General features: G+C 36.8%; 1 protein-coding gene and 1 non-coding gene across 12 annotated transcripts in view; both read right to left on the bottom strand.

Moving 5' to 3' along the window:
* The window catches only part of SUGCT (succinyl-CoA:glutarate-CoA transferase), a 976,712-nt gene that overhangs the window by 346,459 nt on the left and 605,456 nt on the right, over positions 1 to 24,797 (bottom strand). The gene's annotated exons all lie outside the window — the stretch shown is intronic.
* Positions 14,021 to 14,177, bottom strand: LOC129063593 (U1 spliceosomal RNA). The gene has a single exon (XR_008528378.1). It is a non-coding gene; the product is annotated as a U1 spliceosomal RNA (small nuclear RNA).

Raw genomic sequence — 24,797 nt, 5'->3', positions numbered from 1 at the left:
CCCAAAGTACCATTCCTGAGATGATCTAAGATAGCAACAGAGTAGGTAGGAGCAATACCCACCTCCTCCCAGAATCAAGCTGGAAATAGAACTATAGTATAGAGCAAACAAACTGAATAACCAACTGAAGACTAGCAGAAGAAAAGGCTTATAACCACGGATTTACAGAAGAAGCCACATTGAGACTGGTAGGAAGTGTGCTGATGTGAAAAGGGCTGACCCCCCTATTCCACTGGCAGTAGCAGGTTCTGGAGGAATAGCTCAGCTCTGGGGATTCCTCTTGAGAAACATGGGGTCTCAAGCTCAAGCCACATTCTCCAGCCCAGAGCAGACAATGTATTGAATGGAAGAAGATATGGGCCATTGATACATCTGTATTATTGAGTTGTCCAAATTAATATCAAATAAAAGGTGTTAATATCCAAAATTTATAAAGAACTCATACAACTCAATACCAAAAACAAAACAAAAAAAATCCAATTAAAAAATGGGCAGAGGACCTGAACTGACACTTCTCCAATAACATAGGAAAAGAGGCTCAAAATCACTAATCATCTGAGAGGTGCACATTAAAACCACAATAAGCTATCATCTCACACTTGTCAGAATGGCTATCATCAATAAGTCCATAAACAACAATCACTGATGAGGATGTGGAGAAAATGGAACCCTTATGCACTGTTGGTAATAAGGAAATTGGTACAGTCACTATGGAAAAAAGTATGGAGGGCCCTCAAATAATTAAAAATGAAACTGCCTTATGACCCAGCAATTTACTTCTAAGTATATATCCAAAGAAACCCAAAACACTAATTTGAAAAAAGCATATGCACCCCTATGTTCATTGCAGCATTATTTATAATAGCCAAGATATAAAAGCCCATCAATGAACAGATTATATATATATATATATATAATTATATAATCATATATTGTATATATTACATATATAATATATAATGGAATATTACTTGGTTATAAAGAGGAATGAAATCCTAGTATTTCTGACTGCATAGATTGGCCTAAAGGGTATTATGCTAAGTTAAATAAGTCAGTCAGAAAAAGACAAATACTACATGATCTCACCTGTAAGCGGGATATAAGAACAATATAAACAAACAAACAAAGCAGATACAGACTCATAGATACAGAGAACAGAATGATGGTTGCCAAAGCAGAGAGTGATTGGAGGACTGAGTGAAAAAGGTGAAGGGATTGAAAAAAGTACAAATTGGTAGTTACAAAATAGTCATGGGGATGTAAATATAGTCAATAATATTGTAATATCAATGTATGATGCCTCATGGGTACTGGAATTATCAAAGGGAACACTTGGTAAAGTATATGAAGATCTAACCACAATGTTGTACACCTGAAACTAACACAAAATAATATTAAATATAAACTGTAATTTAAAAAATTAAAAATAACTAGGCAAGAAACTTGAATAAGCAGTTTACAAAAGCAAAATATAGTTTTATGAGGATACATAGAAAGCTTAGTAGGCTTCTATTAGATCTACATGTCAGCATGACACTTAAGAAGGGATACTTTTTATATGAACAGTAAATTGTTAAGCATTTAGGTAGTCACTCAAAAACCTGTGCCTACACTAGAGAGTGTTATAACTCTGTGCAACAACAAAGGAATTTGTTGCTCTTGAAAAAAAGAAAAGCCAAAAAGGAGAAAGAAAAGAAAGAAACAGAAGATGGGAAGATTCTTAAGCTATTCAGGACAGAGAAACTCCCTGGTTGTAGCCAAAGGCTATAGTTAAGAAAGGTGAGGCCTCATACGGGAGAGACTGTATAATTTTATCTATAGAAACTCCCACCTTTCTTCAAAATTCAGTTCAGTCTCCAATCCTCATAAGTGTATTTGTGAAAGGATGATCTATGATATTGGAGAAAGGTAGAGGTCAATGTGAATCACAAGATCAGAAATTAGAGAGGGACATACACAAAAGGCACCTAAGATGTTGAAGAAATTTGGGAGAAAGTTTTGGATATATGCAGATTATGAAGCTGGGGGATCTCCATGTTAGTCATGCATGTAAAGGGCAGTGCCCCACTGATAACTGTTACCTAATAAAATACATTCTTTTTTTTTTTTTTTGAAAACCAGCTAACTGCTTTCCCTGCACTGTCTTCTGCTATCCCCCAAACCATCTTGTCATTATGTGGTTGTTTAAAAAGCTGAAAAGTTTTGAACTAATACCAATATGTTAAAAAATATTAACATGAGCCCAGGCTGGTATGGCTCAGTTGGCTGGTGTGTTGTCCCATAACCTGCAAGGTTGCAGGTTTAATTCCCAGTTGGGGTACATGTCTGGGATATGGATTCAGCTCCCAGTCAGGGCACGTACAAGAGGCAGGCAATCGATGTTTCTGTCTCACATCAATATTTCTCCCTCTCTCTCTTTCTCTCTCCATTTCCCTCTCTCTAAAAATCAGTAAGCATGTCCTTGAGTGAGAAAAGTATGTATTGTGTATATATATTAATGTGAACAGTATGTAATTATTTATCCCTTGAGCTAGGTGCTTCTCAGGGGCAAAATCCAATGATAATGGGAACAAAAAAGACACTGACATCCAAAAATTGTTTTTTTAAATGTAATGTCTCAGGGAAGCATCCACTAAGACATTCAACACTTAGCAAAATGATTATCTGAATTCTATTTTTGTTCAACGTACTCATTCTCAGTCGGCAGCCAAACAGTAGGGAGAAAAGGTTTGAAGTGAATAATTAATTCAAGGAGTTAAGATTTTCAGGTTTATAAGAATGCAAGGTGGTGGTGGAGTAGGCGAAAGCTACAATAACCTCCCAGGAGCAAACTGGAATTACAACTAAATTATAGAACAATCATTCTGAATAACCAACTGAAGACTGGCTGAGGATGTCTTATAATCAAGGATTTAGGAAGACGCCACATTAAAACTGGTTAAACGGGCAGAGATACTAAAAGGGTGACTGAGGCTACAGAGGAATATCTCAGCTGCAGAGGGTTTCCCCTAAGAAGCGTGAGGGTCTAAACTCCAAACCAGGCTTCCCAGCTCAGAGCACCAGAATCAGGAAGGGGCACCCACATAACATTTGGCCAGAAAAGAGAGGGGTTTCTTTTAGAGACACAGGTGCCCTTTTAAAGGGCCAATGCACAACATTTCATTCATAGCTACCAGGCTCCAAGACCCTAGGCTCCAAGAAAGAAAGGGTAGAACAGACTAGAGTCACATGAGGACAGTCTGGGGTGAGTTTTGTGCTGAATCACCCTGGAGACTGTGGTTTTTGTGCTGAGTCACTATCCCACACTGAAAATGTCATCTTTCTTGGGGGGAACACTCTCCTCCATGTGGTATCAGCCAGAGGGAATGAAAAAGCCCCACTATCTGGACACCCCTTTTCCCCATTCTGCAGAGCATCCACCCTGCTAAGGAGTCAGCAGCCTGGGCCAAGGTACAGAGGTCTGGGCAGACTCAAGGACTGTCAATGACAGTTGGCAATTCCCACCACAATCCCCTTATCCTGACTGGTGCCTTCCCTTTATGGTAGATTTGCTAGCCCTACTCTCCAAACTCCCAGCAACTATACCGTCTTGACACTTGGTGGCTCCATCCCGACACAATCTGTGTTGAATCCCCGACAGTCTGAGTTGTGTGGCTCTGGGGCATGGGCCATACCACCCAACTTTCCCCAAAGGTGACCAGCACCTCCCTCTCTCTGGAATTCCAGTGGCATTTCCCCAGTAAGATCAGGTTCCTAGTAGAACCTGGGAGAGGCTGAGTTGCAGAGCCTTCCCTTCACACAGCCAAATATTGATCTACTTAGGCCAGGTAAATTCTGCTGGCCTCGCCCTGACAACTCCCGGAGACCTCACCCCAACACACAGGAATGCAAGCACCTACCAAGTGGCAGCTAGACTTGGTATACCCTGGGGCATTTGTTGAGTGGCCTCAGACCCAGCACTGGCACCAAGATTGAACCTGTATAGATCTGGAGAACATCTCTCACTCCTACCTGGTAACTCACTGAGAACCTACTGCATGCAATTCAAGTACTGCCAGAGGCTCTTTGAGTGACTGAATGTAATGGGCAGCCAGCAGGCAATGGCAGTAGGAGGTGAACCTCAGAGTTCCTAGGACTTTTGCTGACCTGCCCAACGGTCCAGTGCTGGTAAAAGTGAGCCTTAATGTGCAGTTTTATCCTTTCCACACACATCCAGGCCCAGCAGAATGAGCAACAAACTATAGATCACTTTGTATCTCCAAATATGTTGCCCAAGGCCAGTCACAGGAAGCATCTGATATTGACCTGTGGTAGAGTCCCTTGTTATAGGCCACAGAACCATCACACCCAGTGGCCATGTTCAGATAACATCAGCAGAGAATCAGTTAGCTTCATAAGTGGCATACCTAAAGAAAGATCTTAGCAGGCACCAGAATTTTCTAAGCAGAAATCTGCCTCATGTGCCCAGCACCTGCACATCAGCTCGTACACTGTGGTCAGGGTTGATCATCACAGTCAGCAAGCCTGTGGGTAGACTCCACACATAAATGGGCCAATAACAATTAAGATTCAATTGCAATAGGAAGGCCCATACAACCCATACAAGGGGCATCCTAGAGCACCAAGCACAGGAGCTCAAAGAGACTGTGCTATGGAGCTCTAGAGGAAACCTACTACAAAAGGTCACCCTACCAAGACTAAGAGTCATAGCAGATCTATCAAATACATAGAAACAAACACAAAGAGGCTGCCAGAATGGGGAGACAAAGAAATATCCTTCAACTGAAAGAACAGCAAAAACCTCCAGAAAAAAAAAGAACTAAATGAAATGGAGGCAAGCAATGTACCAGAGAGAGAGTTCAAAACAATGTTATACGAATGCTTAAGGAACTTGAGGGAAGAATGGATGAAATCAATGGGAACTTAATAAAAGAGATATTAAACATAAAAAGGAACACAGAAACCTTAAAAAGAACCAGTCAGAAATAAAAATGTATATAACATCTGAAATAAAGAATACAGTAGGAGGAATAAACAGTAGGTTGGATGAAGCAAAAGATCAAATTGGTGATAAAGAATACAAAGTAGAAGAAAACACCCAATCAGAGCAGCAAAAAGAAAAAAAATAAACATAAAATAGTTTAAGGGACCTTTGGGACAACAAGAAACGTAACACCCACATCATAACCATATCAGAAGGGGGAAAAAAAGAGAACAAGGAATTAAGAACATATTTGAATAAATAATGACTGAAAACTTTCCTAACCTGGTAAAGCAGAAACACACACACACACACACACACACACACACACACACACACCCCACCCACCCACCCCCCCCTTCAGGAACGACAGAGAGTCCCTCAAAAAATGAATCCAAATAGGCTCACACAAAGACATATAATAGTAAAAATGACAAAGGTAAGAAAAAGAGAGAATTTTTAAAGCAGCCAGAGAAAAGTAGTTAGTTACCAACAAGGGAGCTCTCGTAAGACTGTCAGCTGATTTCTTAACAAACATTTCTGGCCAGACAGAATTGGCAGGCAATATTCAAAGTAATGAAAAGATAGTCTATTCAATAAATGGTGTTGGGAAAATTGGACTGATATGTGTGAAAACAATAAAACTAGACAACTTTCTACACCATACACAAGAATAAACTCAAAATGGTTAAAAACTTAAATGTTAGACTCTAAACCATAAAAATCATAGAAGAAAACATACACAATAAAATCCAGATATCTGTTAAAGCAACATTTTTTCTGATGTATCTCCCCTGGCAAGAAAAAACCAAAAGAAAAAAATAAAGAAACCAGACTACATCAAACTAAAAAGTTTTTGCACAGCAAAACCGTCAACAAAATGAAGAGACAACCCACTGAATGGGAGAATATATTTGCCAGCGATACATCTGACAAGGGGTTAATATTAAATATTTATAAAGAAATTATAAAACTCAACATTAAATAAATCCAAACAATCCAACATTTTTTTAAAAAATGGGCAAAGGACTTGAATAGATACTTCTCCAAAGAGGCATACAGATAGCCAATAGACATATGAAAAGATGCTCAATATAACTAATCATCAGAGATATGCAAGTTAAAACCACAACGAGATATCACCTCACACCTGTCAGAATGGCAACCATCAATAACTCAAAAAAGAAGAAGTGCTGGTGAGAATGTGGAGAAAAGGCAACCCTGTGCACTGTTGGTAGGAATGCAAATTTGTGCAGCCACTGTGGAAAGCAGTATAGAGTTACCTCAAAAATTAAAACTGGAACTGCTTTATCACCCAGGGATTTCATTTCTCGGAATTTATCTGAAGAAACCCAAAACACTAATTCAAAAGAAAATATACACCCTTATGTTCATTGCAGCAGTATTTACAATAGCCAAAATTTGGAAGAAGACCAAGTGCCTATGAGTGGATGAGTGGATATAAAGATGTAGTATCTGTACACAGTGGAATACTACTCAACCATAAAAATGAAGGAAATCTTACCTTTTGTAACATCACGGACAGACCTGATGAGTATTATTCTAAGTGAAATAAGCCTGTCAGAGAAAGGTAAATACCATTTGATTTTACTTATATGTGGCATCTAATGAACAAAATGGAAACTGACCCATAGCTGTGAGGGGGGCAGGGGGAAGGGAGCAGGGTAAAAAATGTGAAGGGATTAAGCAAAAAAAAAAAAAAAAAAAAAAACAACTCAGAAAGACAACAGTATGGTTATTACCAGAAGGTAATGGGGAGGGAGAAGTCAGAAGGTAAATGGGGTTTAAGTGGTGATGGAAAGAGACATGACTTTGGGTGGTGAACACTCAATATAAAGATAATGCATTATAATATTATACACCTGAAACCTATGTAATTTTATTAACCAATGTAACCCCAATAAATTCAATTAAAAATTGTCATTCCTCATATAAATTAAATACCTGATTTTTAAATGTTATTTTGGGACAATTACATATATTACCTACAATATTTAAACAACCCTTTAAGGTTAATGGTATTACTTATGTTTTGTAGATGAGAAAATCCAAGGTAATTAAATAGCAGAGCCAGGATTTAAACCCACATATTTCAGAATTAACTCATCTCTTGCCTTCTGCTGTTGCTGATAAACTCCCCATCATCACTGAGAAAGTTATTAAGTATTATCTGCTACAGGAATATAAATCAAAATGCACAATACAATGTAAATTAAAGAAAATTACCAAAAATATAGAGAGTGGGGTAAAAGTAGGTTTACAGTTGTGAGTACAGAAACACAGTTTATTCTTGTATTATTATTCATTAATTATTGTATCATTTTCCATATCAACAACTATAAACCTACTTTTGCCCCATCCTGTATAAAACACTGCTATAAACTTGAGCACCAATAAATAATAACTTTACCCGAGAATATGTCCTGAGTTTCCCAAGAACCTGAAAACCCCTACAGTGTTATTTTTCCAGCCAGGTGTGTGGGCAAGCCATGCCTCATGTTTATGCTCTGCAAAGGTGATGTAGCCAGCAATGGCAGCTCTCCAGCATGAATGGGTTTGGAACCTCTGTCTCATTGAAGCAGCCAGCTCTGAGAACCAGGAAGTAAGTTCTCTTTAAAGTTGTTTTTATGCAAACACTGAAATATATTTTTATTTTCTGTAAGTTCTGCTCAAGAAAGCTGTATAAGGTTAAGGGGGGAATCCTTTACAAAAAAACCTTATAGGGTTCTAGTGTTTGGTTCTGCAATCATTTTTGTCCCCCGAACTTGAGGGTGGGTGGTGTGTGCACATGTATGTGTGTGCGTGTGTGTGAGATCAGTAGATAAATATTCTTCTCACTATTGTGCATTATGCCTACTGTGTACCTGGATGGTGAATTTAAATGCTTGTTTGTCCATTATATTCAAAGACCCATGTCTTTCTTCAGGGTGAAATAAAAGAAATGCAGAATTTAGGTTCTTGCCTCTATCACTTAACCTGTCTCAGAGATTGTGTGGTTATTGGCAAAGTGGAAATGAAATAATTCATGTGAAGACCTTTTATAAATGACAAGGTCCAATAAGCCCTCAAAACAGTGTCTTATCTATATCAGCACCTATATTTTTATGCCATCAAAAGAGATTCCACTTAGGAAAAGTCTCTGTAGTTACAAAAGGTTGTACTGTTGCTGAATTGACATTTCTTTTTCATGTCTTAAACTTGGGGATATCTATTCCCTCAGAATTTACCAAGGTCACAATTCTGGTCTAAAGACACAAATAATTTGAAGAAGCCTATTCACATGGTGGTAGCTGCTGTCCTCCTGCACAAGGTGAAAAGCTGATGTGGTTTTGTGCTAGAATGTTAGCCAAGAAAGAAGAGAGTGAATGTGGGCATGATTTTAAAAGCAAGACAGGTTTTAACTGTGTTGATGTTTCCCGATTCACCTCCTAGACGGCCATGACATTTGGGTCATTTGGATAGAAGGCCTGAAGACCAGGAGGAGGAAATATAATGTTCACATTTAAATGCCCAGGGTGCAGAGAAAAACCCTATTCATGTTGCATTAATATTTTCAGTAACTTTTCAGATAATATCTAGGCCTATAATGATTACAGTGTGGTTAGGAAATGAGCAGTAATGAACAGTGTTGAATCACTTCATCTTCTAAGAAAAAAATCAAGAACAAAGTCTAATGATTATCCCTAGCAAGTAAAATATTGCAGACCACAAAACGGTTTGCCATTCTAATCCAGTTCAAGCATAAACAAATAAATACTTGCATGCACACACATACTCCCATAAACACACACACACACACACACACACACCCCCACACACCCACCCACCCACCCCGCCATGGTCAAAAACTGAAAGAGTTAATTTAAGCCCTGGAGTAAACCCACTTTAAGCACTGTTTCAAAATCTCTTAAATAGCAGAAAAATCAATACACTTTTATCAAACTTCAGTGTTTACAGAACGAATACAAAACAGGATTTTGTTAAATGTATATATTACGCCAGATCAAATTGTAAGTTAAAACATCTGTGTCCAACTTAATCTTAGATACAACATGGAGATTATTTGAATTGTGTGTTTCCTTTTGTGACCTTTTTAGATGTGGCTTTGCAGGGTCGGGGTGGACAGGCAGGGAAATAATTTTCTTAAGCTTTTAGTTGCCTGCAACAGTGCCAACAGTTGAATATAACAGCAATATTTTTAAATTTTCCCATATGAATACCAAAAAAAGAGAAAACCTTTAGAAATTTCAAAATACTGTTGTATAAGGAATCTTAAAAATAAGTTATAGACACATAAATATAAGTATATGGATCTAAGCTTGCTATAGGCTATCTATGACATAAAATTTTCAATTAAAACCACTTTCATGAACAATAATCATATTCTGAAAAGGTATACACAGCTTGCTAGCAATTATACTACTTCCCTTATGAAACAAACCTTAAAACAAGCAAATATTATATACTTAGTTTAACATGCACTGATGATTTCAACACAAGACAGTGTCATAGAAAATGTATCGTAGAAAGTTCTTAGTTCTTATTTAGAGGAGACAAGAAAACACAAACTGAAGTTGATGGAAGGTTTCTTTTTTTAGACCGGTTTTTAAGGGATCTAACATCTGTAAATCAAATCCATTTTGACTGAAACAATAAATATGATTCAATACTGAAATTTAATTTCAAAAGTGTAAGAGAAAAATTCATGGGATCTCTCAAAGTGAATGACAAGCCTGGCCTCTGAAATATGTCAGGAACACATTAACACTATGTAAAAATAACAGCAAAGCCAAACCAAAGTCACAATGGCCAAATGTCCAGAAAACAGGGCTCCAGGAAAGAATCTTGTGGATCTATTATTAGTTGTATTTTTAGTAAATAACTGGGACTTCTTATGATTGAATTCCCTTAATACATATTTTTGGTACAGTAATTCTATTCCTTAATTGTTTAGCTGACTACGTATAGGAAAGAGACACAAACCCAAGATAAAGAAGAATGAATTGCAATGCTCCAAATGAAAAAGAGTCATTCAACAATCTACCAATATTCATCAAATATATATTATGGCCAGGCTCTGTTCTAGGTGCTAGGAATATAGCCATAAACAAAATAAAATGCCTGACCTTATGGAGATTATATTCTAGTGGACAGAAAGGCTACACACATACACACACACACACACACACACACGATCATATTGTACTATATTGTTAATATTTTATTTTATATTATTCCATTACATAATGTATATGAGTGCTATGAAGAAAATGAATCAAGGAAAGAGAACAGAAAATAAAGGAGGACCATGTCAGCTAAAGACTCTTTGTTGCAGGGATGTTTGAACAGAACCCTGAATAAAATGAGAAAATGAGCCCATGGATATGTGTAGGAAGAGTATTCCATACAAACAAAACAACAAGAATTCTGAAGCATGAGCTTCCTTAATTTACTTGAGGAACATCAAGCAGGGTAATGGGGCTGGAGCAGAGTGACACAGTTGATTAGAGGTAGGGGATAACGTGGTAGAGGTAACTTGGGCCAGATCATATGCAGCCTTGAGAATCTCTAATTGTAATGGAAAGCAGTCAGAGAGTCTGAGCAGAGAAGGGGGATGATGGTCATTGTGGTCAATGAGTAAGACAGGCCCCATCAGCTTTCACCTAAAGCAGATCCATGAGATCTTGATCACAAGACCTAAAACAGTGTCCAGCATATAATAAATGTTCAATAAAGATTTATTGAAAGAAAGAAAGGATAAATGAATATAAGATATGGTGGTGACAGCCTATGACCCAATAAAAGCTTATTCACAACTAGACCTTTATTCCTTTAATCAAAACCATTTTACATTTAACAACTCACCTGAAAATTATCACCATTTATCACTTGAAGTCATCAAAGTGTTTCATGAATTATCTGTTCAGTGTGACTAAAAGCATGTGTTTAGATACAAAGAGATCGAGGGGACGTGTGTTCTGTATCAGATTCTTGAAAATGAATTAGTAAATACAAAGAATCAGTGATCATATGGGTCATCCACTCATTTTGGAATGTTCTTTCCTGCCTTTTCTACCTGGTAAACGTGTATGTATCTTTTAAGATTCAGTTTAAGCGTCTACTCTGAAATCTTCCCTGAGCAACCCTCCCCTCTCACTTGTTAATGCCCTGATTAGCTCTGAGGCCTTCCAAGTAGAGTTATTGGTGCCACTGCGTCTTATTCCTATAACTGACTTCAGTGCCCAGCACACACCAGATGTTCAGTATGTTTGCTAACTACACTTTAAGTCTGAAATGAAGACACAGACATGACATTTTCCACATCTGTTTCAATAAATGATTCAATGTTAAAATGATTAGTACTACCAATGGTATATAACCAAATTCTCCAATTTCAAATGAAACATGTTTTTAGGTTTCTCTTTAAGAGTTCTGAAGGAGATTTTAGGAAAAGGGGGCTGAATTTTCTCATTCCATTTATAGAAGAGAAACCCTACTAAAAGATTTTTTAATTGTTTTTGCCACTTCAGCCTTTGGTGAAGCAGACGAGCTTTATTGTGGCATAATGGCATTGGGATTCTGCAGCAAGCTACTTTTACTTGCCTAGATAAAAACTCTTGTATCTAGGTCTACCTACTCATGAGTAATTTCTGAAGGGTATGTGTTCAGTGATAGCGTTCCAGAGTCCAAACATACCCGTCATGCTTTAAATAAAGACCAATGTGGTGATAATCACCATTTAATTTCAAGTGTTGCATATTTGTTTCAACAAATTTCAAAACATTTTCCAAGGGATTTTAAAGAAAGTCACCAAGTGTGTTTAACAAAACAACATATGGAATGCTAATTTTGTTGTGATGTTATACTCTAATACAGCAAGAAACAGATTTTTTTGTAAAATCAGCAGATTTGCAAACACTAATTAAGAAACACTGAAAACTATCAAGGTCAATTTAAAAATCCATTTAAAAACAAATATTCCCATTCTTGCTAGTTCTAGTAATTTCCCACTGGGGATTCACTGCATATCAACAGACTTTCACCATTCAAGTTTTGCAGTAAAGGTAAATAAATAATGGTTTACTTTCAATTTCCTATGTAAAGCCAAACAGTGAGGCTTGGAGAGTTAGGTGAAAATAACCGATTTGTCTCTATCAGCATAATCTCTACTCAGGATTCTAAGATCCCTGTGGTACACAATTCACTTAAGTTGATATATTCCCTCTAAGAGAATTTCCAGAATTTCCATGCTTGCCATAATGGAGTATGCTCTGTTACTGTTAACCCTATATGGGAATAATTCTTTGCCTTGTGTGGAAAGAGCCAGTGCCCCATACAAACTAGTTTTACAAGTTATACTTCAAGCTGCCCTCTGCCTCGAGGCCATTCTTATTTCTGTCTCTGTCCATTGACCATGTCATTGTTTCTCAGATCAGATGCCCAAAAAGTGGGACAATATGTGTATGTATGTATGTATTGTGTACATATGTATGTGCACATGTAGGTGTCAATATCCAAAAGCTCAGATTTCAAACCAGTAGGTATTCCCATGCTCAACCTAGCTGTATGCTCAGGGCCACTCATCTCTTGTTATAAACTCCCACAGCAAAGTATGGCGAGATATATATCTACACACCCAAGAACAGATACACAAGTTACATAAAGATGTTTTAAACAGAATAATTTGTAACAAACTACCCTTTCACCTAAGAACCTTTGACCAACAACCAGAAGAGACACTGATTTAAATCCAAGTAGCAAAGATGAAAAAATATTCTATTACATATCCAAAGATGAAAACTTTTTGTATTAAATAGGTTGACATATTATCGTTTTGTCTCTTTATGCTTTGTCTTGTTCCAGAAAGGACTTAAGTAGTTTTGTTTAAAACGAGTGTGAGATTGGCTGATGTTTAGAAAGTTGTCAAGTGGAATTTGGCCTTGTATTCCTATTGTCTTCCTTTTAATAAAATTGGATGTAAAATGATATTTAAATGGTTCAGTCCTCTGTCTCACAGGCCCCCAGATAAAAATCAAAAAGTCTTAAGATAAAGATATAAAAGTCTGAGAAGCAAATGCAAAAGTATGTCAGAGTACATGTTATAAAAAATTGGTCAAGCTTGTCAACTGATTCCTTGGGAACACTATCTCATGAACAAATACACCTCCTCTCCTCCCGCCTTCTTTCATTTCACTTCACTATTTATGATAAAAAATGAAGAGAATCTGAGGCTATGGGGAGGGAAGGACAGTCTTAACCAATAGGTGACTTTTTCATTGAGGGCTTTTGCCTACAGATACAGAGAGCACAGCAAGTAAGACACAAGACATTGGAAGGTTTAAAACGTTATTTATTGCTAAGTCTAAAACACTCAAATACCACAACACAGTGACTGCCAAATCTAAATTAGAGTTTGTGGGATTTTTAAAAGTTTCTCTTCAGGGGAACATTTCAGCTCTGTGGAGAGGTGTGATACATAAGAAGATGGAGCATCTGGCTGGAGATCAATTTGCCTATAAGCCCAAAACAAGAGGACTCATACGGATAGCTTTTATACAATCAAAAATGGTAAAGCTGAAAAAAACACTAGGCTCAAATTGCTTTATGGCATCAACAACTAACCAGGACTCACTGCACTCATGAAGTTACTGCAAATTCTGACTGAACCTAAAGAATTCTTCAAACAACCTAATTATTCCCTTATTTATTCATATTTATATACCTTGTTTTTAATTGGACGTTTAAAATTTCACAACTATCCAGGTGCTTTGTTTAAATGCCCATAAATGACTCACATGTACTTACTTAATGAGAGAGAAAAGAAACATTCATGATACATATCAAAGTTCCAAAGACACAATAGGAACAGCAAAATGAAAGAGTAGAATTAATATACTTTCTAAAATCCGGTAAATATACTAAACATAACATTTTCCATTTTTCAAGTATACAATTGCATTAAATATATTCACAATGTTGTGCAACAATCACCACTATTTCCAAAACTTTTTTTCCCCTATGGGGAGAGCGTGAACGCATCCCCCACTACAATAAATTATACAGTGGAGTTTCCCACCTTGGGGAAATTGCAGGGGTCAGCACATCCAGAGCGCAAAAACCTCGCCCTGGGAAAATCACCTTCATGATCATGGTATCTCCCCTACCAGGTGAACATCTCAAACTCTTTTATCAACCTAAACTGTTTCTGTACCCATGAAACAGTAAATCCTCACTCACCTTTCTTCCCTGGTAACTTCTATTCTACTTTCTTTCTCTATAAGTTTGTCTACTCTAGATCCCTCATGTAAGTGTAATCATACAATACTTGTCATTTTGTGTCTGGTTATTTCACTTAACATATTTTCAAAATTCATCTATGTTGTAGCATATATCAGAATTTCATTCCTTTTCATGGCAGAATAATATTTTATTGTCTACGACATTTTGTTTAGATATTCATCTGTAATGGACAATTGGGTTGTTTCCACCTTTCGGCTATTATGGATAATGCTGCTGGGAGCACTGGTTTACTGGATTTTAGAAAGTACATCTGTTTGAGTGTTTGCTTTCAATTCTTTGGCATATATACCAGGATGGGGGGTGGAATTACTGGGTCATATGATAATTCTATGTTTAACTTTTTGAAAAGTAGCTAAACTATTTTCCACATCAGCTGCACCATTTTATATTCCCACATCGCACGAGAATTCCAGTTTCTCCACATGTTGGCCAACACTGGTTTTTGGGGGTTTTTTTCTGTTTTGTTTGTTTATTTGTAGTAGCTATCTTAGCAGGTATTAAGTGGTATCTTATTGTGGTTTTGATTTGTGTTTCTCTAATACTATTAATGTTGAGCCTCTTTTTCTCTGCTTATTAACCATTTGTGTATCTTCTTTGAAGAAATGTTTATTCAAGTCCTTGCCCAATTTTTAAATTGTTGTTTCTGTTTGTTTATTGTTTATTTATAGGAGTTCTTTATATATTATGGACATTTATCCCTTATAGGATATATTCTTTTTAAGTATGTCTCTCATTCTATGGGTTGTCTTTTCATTTTTTTGATGTTTTTTGATGTATAGAATATGTTTTGTTTTAATGAAGTTCATTTTATCATTTTTTTCTTTTGTTGTCTGTGCTTTTGAAATCATATCCAAGGAATCATTGCTAAACCAAAGTCATGAAAACCTTCCCTCTTTTTTTTTTTTACATGTTTTATACTTCTAGGTCTCATATTTAGGACTGTGATCAATTTTGAGTTAATTTTCGTATATGGTATAAAGTAAGAATACAACTTCATGTTTTTGCATAGCTATTCATCAGTTTTGTTGAAAGGCCATCCTCTCCCCATAGAATAGTCTTGGCACCTTTGTAAGAAATAAGTTGATTACATATGTGAGGATTTACTTTCTAGTTCTCTATTCTATTCCATTGGCCTATATGTCTGTCCTTATGCTGGTACAGCACTTTTTTGGTTAGTATTAAACCAAATTGTTAACTTTTGAGACTGGGAAGTGTGAGTCTTCTCTGACTTTTTATTCTTTTTCAAGATAATTTTGGCTATTCAGAGTCCCTTTAGGAAGGATTTTTATATCTGCAAAAAAAGTCATTAGAACTTTTGATTTGGGATTGCATTAAATCTATAGGTCACACTGGTAGTATTGTCATCCTAGTTATATTGTATTCTTATCAATGAACACAGAATCTTTCCAATTACTTGTGTTTTCTTAATTTCTTTCAAGTTATTCATTTTTATTTGTTTTTACAAACAGCTAATTGGCACTTACACTATACCCAAATAACTTAAGTGTAATTTTTCTATTCCTCATAACACTCTGATGAAATACTATTTTAACTCCATTTTTTAGATAAAGAAACTAAAGCACAAGAAGTTAAATAAATTGCCCAAGGTCACAGAACTAGTACGGGGTAGATCTAGGATTTAAACTTAGGCAGTCTGGCTTCAGAGTCCATTCTCCTAACTATTCATTCAACAAGCACTCACTCATTCAATGAGCATTTATACAACACCTTCCAGTTTCTCAGAAGCAGGCAGGCCCTGAAACAAGAGAGAATGTGCAAGAGATTCAATAAGGAAGTGTTCCCAGAAGAAACTTGTTAAGAAAGTAAGGAAAGCAGCGTAGAGAAATGGAAGAGTCCAAACAAGCGTTTGATTTCAGGTGAGGTTCCTGCCTCAGCCTGATTCTGTGAGGCTATGAGTGGATGTGTCTACCTCAAGGCGAGGGAGGTGGGCTTTTGTATTCATGTATTAGCTGTAGGTCATGCTGCTGGGGATGGCAACTTCCAGACAATATCGGCTCTCCACAAGTCTGAGATAAGTGCCTCTAGTAGTTCAGGTTTAGTTCTCTTAAGAAAGTTGCACATTCAAGTTGGTAGGAGCAAAGTATACAGAAGCTGGAGGATGGAGGCACAAAGATAATGAAGAACACCCATACAACCTGTTGTGTAAGTATAGTTACTGCACATTTGAAGAAGTGAGATAAATGAGACTAGTTCAAATAGTTTATACCTTGCTAGCAAAGCCAAGACATGCATACTTTATATAGAACAGAAAGTAGTAAAGACTATGAGGTGCAAATAAATTGCTAAGAAATTGGAGAGAAGAGACCATACAACAACTGTTGTATGTCCTGGCTGAGGGATTCAGAAAAGATCATTGAAGAGGTGGCATTTGACCTAATGCTCAGCAACACCGTACTTCCAATATAATGAGTTCCTCAAAAAGTGTTAGAAATACAAATCCCAGACCCCACCTAAGACCCACTGAATCAGACCTATCCAGATGTGGTTGAGCAGTCTGTTATAACAAGTACTGGAGGTGACAAATACATGCTCTAGTTGGAGAGACACTATTCTACCACCAGCTAGATTATAGCTCAGTGAAGGCTTAACAGTTGTACATGTACTAGGCCACCCATGACCCTCCTGCCTGCCCACACTCTCCTACTCCCTCTCTTGAGTGTATAACAGCAAGGAATAAAAGTAGAACTTGGACTAGACGAAGGGACAGCCAAGCTGAAGAGCAGCCTTTGTGACCAGTAAGTCTGAAGCTCAGGTGAAGCAGAGTTCAAGGAAGCCAATTCAGTGAGAAAAATGACAGAGAACAAGTTTATTCGTCAGAGGACAAAGCCTGGACCACCATGGGAGCCATCTTCCCCATCCATCTCTTGGAAGTTCTTGTTCTTCCTCCTTTCTTAGGCAGTGGCTGAGCTTCAGCTCAAAGAAACACAAAGTGCCCCAGAAAATAACAGGCCAATAGTTTATGCCAACAGAGGATGAAGACAGGCATCTCCATCATACCTTAAAATCATATATGAAGACCAGAGAATAATCCCTATAGACAAATGGCTTAAAATTGACCATGAATATATGATATATAAAAGTATGCTTTATGAAAGAGTACCACAGTTTAGTGGGACAGGATATGCAGAAAGGAGTCATGGAAATATGATTTGGGGGACAGGCATCCTAGGTAGGATGAGGAACCATTAGGTCTGCAAGTGAAATGACTCCCAGCTTTAGGTAGGTGCACCTGGTAAGGTGTGTAAAATGAATTAGAAGAGATCATGGAAGAAAAGAAATCACTTTGAAGGCTTGGAAGTAGAACTGTGGAAAGGTAAAAATATATATATACACAAGAAATTCTAGAATAAAACTGACAGATATTTACCTAAGGAAAGACAAGGGAACATTTTCCTGAAGGCTGCAGGTATCAATAGATGTTATACACCTTCTCTACAAAAGTCTGATTTTTTTTTTATCCAGGACAGAAAAATCATTCTTACCAACAAAACAAAATTAAAATGACTCACAGCAAAACACAGTACAGAAAAGTTGTAACCATAAAAATGTTGTTTAACTTTCATATTTGCCAAAGAAGAGTTCTGAAATGTGAACAAGTTAGAGCTAAATAATTCCAGGTGTCTTCAAGACAAATGCATGCAATCAAAATTTTAGCTTAAACCAACAAATACATTCATTCTTTCACAGAGTTTGCAGGTTATAAATCAAGAAAATACAGATTGACATGCCACTAAACTCTCCAGATCTGTTAAAATAGGTTTAGAAAAACCACTAACTGAGTCATTGTCTTATTATCAGTACATCATAAAAAGTGAATATCTGCATAGGTTTTATAATTTAACAATAACAGCAGATATTTACTGTGTGCTTACTTTGTGTCAGGCACTATGCTATTTACATGTCTTACATTATTAATTTCTCAGACATGGAAAATTAATTAATTGCCTGAGGTTATACAGCTTTAAAGTAGGATTCAAATTTACATCTGCAATCTCAAGCAACAGAATTAAAAGCACTAAGCAATGTCTCTTCACACATTATATCTTTTCATTTAATCACCTTAAAATCCTTTATTATAATCATTTTATTTTTTAATTTTTATTTTATTAATTATGCTATTACAGTTGTCACAATTTTCCCCTTTTGCCCCCTCCACGCTGCTAACCCCTACTCCCTCAGGCAATCCCCACACTATTGTCCAAATCCATCAGTCACGCATATGTGTTCTTTGACTACTCTATTTGCCTATGCTGTATTTTACATCCCCAGGACTATTCTGTAACCACGAATTTGTAGTTCTTAATCTCTTCACTTTTTTTCACTCATCCTCCTGATACCACTCCCATCTGACAACCATCAAAACGTTCTCTGTATCTATGATTCTGTTTCTGTTCTGCTTGTTTGTTTTTTTTATTAAAATTAATAAATTTAATTTGTTTAGATGAAACAGAAAAATGACCACAGTTTGATTCTTTTTTTTTCAATCATAAATACAATAGAAACATGAAATATGCAAAATAAAGAAAAAAAAGACAGCTTCTGTTTATGAACTGATTCATTAACTTTGTCTCCCATGAAGTGAGGCCTAATTTAGAACCAAACCAGAGCTGGAAACGAAGAGGAATTTCTTATTTATAGGGTTACTATACAGGACAGTTATTTTAAAATTAAGTTGATGTTAGACAAATGTGTTTTACTTCATTTACTTTACATTTAAAAAAAAAATCTTAGCACAAATTTGTTTTCAAAGTTTGACCCTATTATGAGGATTAATATAATTCACTTAAATTTGAAAGCATGGCCTAATACACACTATCTTAACATAATAAATTTTTCTGAATAAAGCATCAGTAGGTTATATATTTTACATATTAGTTAATGAAATTCTAACACAACATTAAAAATCAAGGAAAAACATAAGAAGCCCCTTAGAAATCATTACTGTGAATGGTTTTAAGTTAAACACCATAGAAGGTGTCCATTAAGGACAAAATAAATTTTTGTCTTATTTTGTTATGTTTTTTCCATATACTAATTAATTAATTTATTTTTCAAATACATTTGTCTCCACATTCCCCCCACCACTTTTCCCTGCCCCCCTCCCTCCGCCCCCTCCCTCAATCCTTCGCCACTTTGGCTTTGTCCACGAGTCCTTGCTATATGTTCCTTGAATTGCCCCTTCCCTTCCTTTTCCCCTGCCCACCCCTCTCCTTCCCTCTTGTCTCTTTTGGTTCCTTTTTTCTTTCAGTGTTGCTGGTTTACTTTCCTTGCATCTTTGTTTTGTTGGTTACGTTCCACTTATAGGTGAGATCATATGATATTTGTTTTTCACCCACTGGTTTATTTTGCTTAGCATAATACTCTCTAGTTCCATCCATATTGTCCCGAAGTTTAATAGTTTTTTTTCTTTCTGCTGCGTAGTATTCCATTGTGTATATGTACCATAATTTTTTGATCCAGTCATCTACTGATGGGCATTTAACATTGCTTCGAACACTTAGCTATTGTAAATTGTGCTGCTATGAACATTGGGGTGCATAGGTTCTTTTGAATTGGCATTTTGGGATTCTTAGGGTATAGTCCCAGCAGGGGAATCACTGGATCAAAAGGCAGTTCCATTTTCAGCTTTTTGAGGAAATTCCACACTGCTTTCCACAATGGCTGCACCAGTCTGCATTCCCACCAAGAGCGGACTAGGGTTCCCTTTTCTCCACAGTCTCGCCAGCACCTGTTGTTTGTTGATCTGTTTATGATGGCCATTCTGACGGGTGTAGGGTGGTACATCATGGTGGTTTTGATCTGCATTCCTCTGATGGCTAGTGATGCCAAGCATCCTTTCAAATGTCTCTGGGCCCTCTGTATCTCTTCCTTGGAAAAGTGTCTGCCTAGGTCCTTTGCCCATTTTTTGACTGGATCATTTGTCTTCTTCGAGGGGAGTAGAATGAATTCTTTATATATTTGGAGATCAAACCTCTATCTGATGTATCATTAGCGAATATGTTTTCCAATACACTTCGTTCCCTTTTCATTTTGCTGATGTTTTCTTTAGCCGTGCAGAAGCTTCTTATTTTGATGTGGTACCGCTTCTTTATTCTTTCCTTTATGTCCCTTGCTTTAGGAGACATATCAGTGAAAAAATTGCTGCATGGGATATCTGAGAGTTTCCTGCCAATGTTCTCCTCTAGGACTTTGATGGTGTTGCAACTTATATTTAAGTCTTTTATCCATCTTGAGTTTATTTTTGTATACGGTGTCAGCTGATGATCCAATTTCAATTTTTTGCATGTAGCCGTCCAGCTCACCCAACACCATTTGTTGAAGAGGCTATTATTACTCGACTTTATGCTTCTGCCCCCTTTGTCAAATATTAGTGACCCATATAGATCTGGGCTTATTTCTGGGCTTTCTATTCTGTTCCACTGGTCTATGGGTCTGTTCTTGTGCCAGTACCAGATTGTTTTGAGTATACTGGCTTTGTAATATAGTTTGATGTTTGGTATTGTGATCCTTCCTACTTTGTTTTCCTTTCTCAAAATTGCAGTGGCTATTCGGGGTCGTTTATGGTTCCATATAAATTTGTGAAATGTCTGTTCTATTTCTGTGAAATATGCCATTGGTATCTTAATAGGGATTGCGTTGAATCTATAAATTGCTTTGGGTAGTATGGACATTTTGATGATATTAATTCTTCCAATCCATGAGCATGGTATATGCTTCCATTTATTTGTGTCTTTCTTAATTTCTTTCTTCAATGTTGTATAGTTTTGTACATGCAGGTCTTTTACCTCCTTGGTTAAATTTATTCCTAGGTACTTTATTTTTTTTTTTTTGTTGCTATATTGAATAGTATTTTTTTTTTCTGATTTCTTCTTCTGTTTCATTGCTGGTGTATAAAAATGCCTTTGATTTCTGAATATTGACTTTGTATCCCGCTGTTTTGCCAAATTCACTTATTAGGTTGAGGAGTTTTTTGGGAGAGTCTACAGGGATTTCTATGTACACTATCATGTCCTCTGCAAACAATGATAGCTTTACTTCCTCCTTTCCTATTTGGATGCCTTTTATTTCTTTTGCTTGTCTGACCACTGTGGCTAGAACTTCCAATACGATTTTCAAAAGAAGCGGTGAAAGCGGACATCCTTGTCGTGTTCCCGATCTTAGTGGGAAAGCTTTTAGTTTTTGCCTATTGAATATGATGTTGGCTGTAGGTTTTTCATATGTGGCCTTTATTACGTTGAGGAATGCCCCATTGATTCCCATTTTGTTGAGTGTTTTGATCATAAATTAGTGCTGCACCTTATCGAATGCATTTTCTGCCTCTATCGAAATGATCATGTGCTTTTTTTCTTTCCTTTTGTTTATATGATATATTAAGCTTATTGATTTGCATATATTGAACCATCTCTGCATTCCTGGGATGAATCCCACTTGATTGTGGTTGATAATCTTTTTAACGTATTGCTGGATGCAGTTTGCCAATATTCTGTTGAGGATTTTAGTGTCTATGTTCATCAGCGAAATTGGCCTGTACTTTTCTTTCTTTGTAGGGTCTTTATCTGGTTTTGGAATTAGGGTGATGCTGGCCTCATAAAAAAAGAGTCTGGGAATCTTCCCTCCTCTTGGGTTTTTTGGAATAGTCAGAGAAGGACAGGGGTTAGCTCTTCCTTAAATCTTTTGTAAAATTCTCCTATGAAACCATCCAGCCCAGGGCTTTTGTGTGCCGGGAGATTCTTGATTACTTCTTCAATTTCCCCAGCTGTTATCGGTCTGTTCAAGGTTTCTGTTTCTTCCTCCTTCAGTGTTGGAAGATTATACTTTTCTAAAAATTTGTCGACTTTATTGAGGTTTGCAAATTTCTTGGCATATAATAGTTCATAGTAGTTTCTTACAATCTTTTGTATTTCTGTGGTATCAGTTGTTATTTCTCCTCTTTCATTTCTGATATTATTAATTTGGGTCCTCTCCCTTTTTTTCTTGATGAGTCTGCTTAAAGGCTTGTCAATTTTATTTATCTTTTCAAAGAACCAGATCCTGGATTGATTGATCCTTTGAATTGTTCTTTTCATCTCTATGTCATTCAGTTCTGCTCTAATCTTGATTATTTTCTTCCTTCTACTTGCTCTGGGGTTTATTTGTTGTTGTTTCTCCAGTTCTTGAAGTTGTAGTGTTAGGTCTTTTATTTGAAATGTTTCTATCTTTTTTTAGGTAGGGCTGTATTGCTATGAACTTTCCTCTCAGAACTGCCTTTACTGTGGCCCATCGGTTTTGGACTCTTGTCTGTTCATTTTCATTTGTTTCCAGACAATTTTTTATTTCTTCTCTTATGTCATTATTGACCCATTCATTGTTTAATAGTCTACTGTTCAGTCTCCATGAGTTTGCAAGTTTTTGAGGTTTCTCTTTGAGGTTGATTACCAATTTCAAGCCTTTGTGGTTCGAGAAAATGCTTGGTATTATTTCAATTTTCCTGAATTTGCTGAGTTTTGCTTTGTATCCTATCATGTGGTCTATCTTTGAGGAAGTTGCATGTGCATTTGAAAAGAATGTGTATTTTTCTACTTTGGGATGTAAGGTTCTATATGTGTCAGTTAAGTACATTTGATTTAATGTGTCATTCAGCTCCACAATATCCTTGGTGATGTTTTGTTTGGAAGATCTGTCCATTTTTGACAGTAGGGTGTTAAAATCCTCTACTATCGGTGTGTTGTTGTCTATATCTTTTTTGAAGTTGTCCAAGATTTTCCTTATATATTTGGGTGGTCCTATGTTGGGTGCATATAAGTTCACAATGTTTATATCTTCTTGATGAATTCTTCTTTTAAGTATTATAAAATGTTCCTCTGGGTCTCTTTTTATGGCCTTTGTTTTTAAATCAATTTTGTCTGATATAAGTATTGCTACCCCTGCTTTCTTTTCTTGCCCATTTGCTTGGAATATTTTTTTTTTCCATCCCTTTACTTTCAGTCTGTGTAGGTCTTTTGTTCTGAGATGGGTCTCCTGTAGGCAGCATATTTGTGAGTCATGTTTTTTTATCCATTCAGCTACCCTGTGTCTGTTGATTGGGGCATTTAGTCCATTTACATTGAGAGTTGTTACTGATAGAAACATTCATTTTTTTCCCTTTGTTCCTGTGTTTTTCTCTTTCTCACTCTTTTTCTTCATCTTCTTAAACCAGTCCCTTTAGCATATCTTCTAGTGCTGGTTTAGTGGAGCATATTTTTTAGTCTTCTTTTGTCTGGGAAACTCCTTATATCCCCTTCTATTTTAATTGAGAGCCTTGCAGGGTAGAGCAGTCTTGGTTGCAGGCCTTTGCTTTACATTACTTGGAAAATTTCTTGCCATTCCCTTCTGGCTTGTAGTGCTTCTGTTGAGAAGTCAGCTGCTAGCCCTATTGGGGCTCCCTTGTATGTTACTACCTGTTTCTCCCTTGCTGCCTTTAGGATTCTTTCTTTGTCTTTGATATTTGCCATTTTAATGATGATGTGTCTTGGAGTGGGCCTCATTGGGTTCCTTTTGAATGGGGCCCTCTGCGCTTCCTGGACCCGAGAGACCTTTTCTTGCCTCAAATTGGGGAAATTTTCCATCATTACTTTTTCAAAGAGGTTCTCTATCCCTTGCTCCTCTTCTTCTCCATCTGGTATCCCTATTATACAGATATGATTGCATCTCTGGTTGTTCTGCCTTTGCCTAAAAGCCTCTTCAGTCTTTTTGAGTCTTTTTTTCTATTTCTTGCTCTTTCTGGGAGCTTTTATCTACCTTGTCATCCAGCTCGCTGATTCGATCCTCTGTTTCATCTAGCCTGATTTTTATTCCTTCTGCTGTGTTCTTCAATTCAGAAATGGTATTCTTAATATCCTCTTGTGTCTTCTTGATAGTTTCTATGTCCTTTTCCAGGTTGATATAGTTTGCCATAAGTTCCTGATAGTTTCTCTGCAGTTTTTCAGAGTTATCTTTGAGCTGGCTGAACTCATTGAGCTTCCTTAGAGCCTTTGTTTTGAATTCAATATCTGATAGTTCCTTTGTTTCTATTTCATTTAGCTCACTCTGTGGGGATTTCCCTTTCCCACTCATTTGGGGGGAACTTCTTTTTCTTTCCATTTTTGTGAGAGTCTGTTAAATAATTTATTTGTTTGTTTGTTTGTTTGTTTATTTTTGCTTCTGCTTCAATTGATCCATCTAGATTTCCCGACTTTGTGGATTAAACTTCTATGGTGGTAGGCAGGTCTTTTTATTTATTTATTTTTTCTTTTCTTTCTGGATCTGCCTCTGATGATGTCAGCTGTTGACCCTTTCTGACCTTGGATCATTCGTTTGAGCCTTCCAAGAATCTACTGTCTGTGTCTGTGTCCTGTAATTGTCAATCTGGTCACTCTGTCCTCATCTGTCAGGCCTAGGCACCACAGGGCGGAGCAGTGCCTCATGATGTTGGGACTATCTTGTCCTTTTAGGCTGTTTTCACTCAGGGAAGTAGTCC

The sequence above is a fragment of the Pteronotus mesoamericanus genome, unplaced genomic scaffold (genome assembly GCF_021234165.1).
Source record: "Pteronotus mesoamericanus isolate MK-2021 breed Mesoamerican mustached bat unplaced genomic scaffold, CSHL_Meso_final scaffold_85, whole genome shotgun sequence".
Classification (NCBI taxonomy): domain Eukaryota; kingdom Metazoa; phylum Chordata; class Mammalia; order Chiroptera; family Mormoopidae; genus Pteronotus; species Pteronotus mesoamericanus.
The sequence above is the reverse complement of the archived record's forward strand: the minus strand, read 5'-3'. Positions and strand labels throughout refer to the sequence as shown.